Below are 2,474 nucleotides of genomic sequence, written 5' to 3'. Positions count from 1 at the left end.
GGCCCCCGGAGGCGCCCACCTGCCCAGTTAGCCCGGCCAAGGACACTGATGCGTCCTGCTGCTCGGGAAGGCCTGAGGGACCCACCCGCCCCAGAGACTGCCCATCCTGGGCCTCCCGTCCGTCCGCCCGCCCTGCTGCCTGGCGGGCAGCCCCTGCTGGACCAAGGTGCGGACCGGAGCGGCTGAGGACAGGCCGAGCTGAGCCGGCTGGGCAGGGCCACAGGGCGCCCCGGCAGAGGCAGGGATCTGCCCTGGGGTCCCCGAGCATTGGGGCGAGGGGCCTAGGCGGCCCCGGGCAGAGGGCTTTGGAGCAGAGATGGCAGCCACGTCCTTTCCCGAGCCGCAGTGGGGGCCCACGGCCCCAGCTGGCTGGGTCACCCCTCCAGCACCTGCTCTCTGCAGCGAGAGCCCACTCGCCTCTTCTTGCTGCACCCCCGCGCCCCTTCCCCCACCCACCCATCCGCCGGGCTGGCCCTGCCCTTCTCCACCGTCGTCCCCGACCCCCTCCCCGCCAGTGCCAAGCGCCTCCCAGGGGCTCCCGCCGCCTCCCGGCCTCCTGCCGACTGGGAGGCTGAGCCTTCTCTCTGCCTGCAGCCCTCGGTGGGCTTCCCCGGACACTGGCTCAGACTGTCTTCCACCCTGCCCCGCACCTCGGGCTCGCAGGGGCCGCCGCCCACCCTCCGCCGGCTCCGGGGTGTCGCCGCCGACACCTGGTACCGGCCCCTCGCGTCCGAGCGTGCCTTCCCGCGTGCCCTCCTGCCCGGGCGGCGCACCTCCCCCGCCTGCGCCGCGGTCCTGTTAAAGCAAGTCACACGAGTCTCAGTCCGCGTTGCCTGTTGACGCCAGCGGGAGCTGGGGGGCGGGGGCGCGGGCGGGGGGCGCGGGCGCGGCCGGGGCGGGGTCCGCGGGGGGCTGCGGGGCGGGCGGCCTCCGCGGCGGGCGGCGGGCGGCGGCCAGGCGGCGGCGGCGCGCGCGGCAGGCGGTGAGCGCGGAGCCCAGCGCCAGGCAGGCGGCCAGGCTGGCGAGGAAGGAGCCGGGCCCCAGCGCGTAGACGACGGCCAGGTCCCGCGCGGCGAGCGGCCGGCCGCAGTGGCGGAAGGCGGCCTCGGGCAGGGCGGTCAGCGGGCGGAGCGTCTGGCGGCCGGGCTGCACGCACAGCAGGGCCTCGGCGTCTGCGGACAGAGCGCGGTCAGGCGGCGGCCGGCCCCCGGCCCCCGGCCCGCGGCCCGCGCTCACCTGCCGGCGCGGGGTGGCGGCGCAGCCAGGCGCAGAGCGGGCGCAGCGCGCAGCCGCACGCCCAGGGGTTGCCCCGCAGGCGCAGCGCGTCCAGGGCGGGCAGGCCGGCCAGCAGGCCGGGCGCGAGGGCGGCCAGCGCGTTGTCCTGCAGGCTGAGCGCGCGCAGCAGGGGCAGCGCGCCCAGCGCCGCGGGCTCCAGGCGCGCCAGGCGGTTGCCGGCCAGCGAGAGGGCGCGCAGCGCGCGCAGCGGCGCGAAGGTGCCGGGCGCCAGCGCCTCCAGCTCGTTGGCGCTCAGGTCCAGCCGCTGCAGCGCGCCCAGGCCCCAGAAGGCGCGCGCGTGCACCCGGCGCAGCCCGTTGCCCCGCAGGTCCAGGCGCAGCAGCGCGGCGGCGGCCGCGAAGGCGCCGGGCGGCAGCGCGCGCACGCGGTTGTGGTCCAGCAGCAGCGCGCGCACGCGCCCGCCCAGGCCCGCGGGCACGGCGGCCAGCGCCAGGCCCGAGCAGTTGGCCTGGCCGCCCGGCGCGCACGCGCACGCCTCGGGGCAGTGCGGGGCGCCGGGGGACCCCGAGGCGGCGGCCCCGGCGGGGGTCTGGGCCCAGACCGGCCGCCGCGGCGGCAGCAGCAGCAGCAGCAGCAGCAGCAGCAGGAGCATCTGATGCTGCCGCGGCGGAGGCCGCGGGAAAGAGGAGGGTCTCGGCATGGGGCAGCTCCGTGACCCCAGCTGGGGACCCTGCGGCGAGTGCGCCTTCCCAGCCCCGGCCTCCTGGTCCCGGAGCTCTACCCGTGGCGCTCGCTCAGATGTTAACTGTCCGGTAGGGCGCAGGCAGTTCCTGTCCGACGGCTGGTCCCACGCCTGGGGCGGGGGCCAGGCACGCAGCCAGCGCCCAGCACCGCCAGCCACCTGTCCCTGAGCTCCGGGCCCTTGGCTCTGCGCCTGCTTGGACGCTGATGAGACCACCAGACGGCCCGTGGGGCTGAGCAGCAGGACCACGCCCACCTGCACCCACCAACCCCTGTGAACCCACCCGGAATGCTGCCCGGCCTGCCCTTTCACACACGGTCTCGCCCCGCTCTTGACTCGCATGGAGGCGGCTCCTCCCCGTGGGGGTGAGTGGGCCGGAGTAGGGGCCCACCTGGGCTTGAGCTCTGGGTAGGGTTCCTGAGGCAGGGAGCTACACGGGAAGCAGGGGAGGGGGAAAGTGGGTGCCCTGCTCCCAGGAGCTTCCGAGGACAGTGTG

Source organism: Muscardinus avellanarius (assembly GCF_963383645.1).
Source record: "Muscardinus avellanarius genome assembly, chromosome: 13".
Classification (NCBI taxonomy): domain Eukaryota; kingdom Metazoa; phylum Chordata; class Mammalia; order Rodentia; family Gliridae; genus Muscardinus; species Muscardinus avellanarius.
This window is presented reverse-complemented; position numbering follows the sequence as displayed.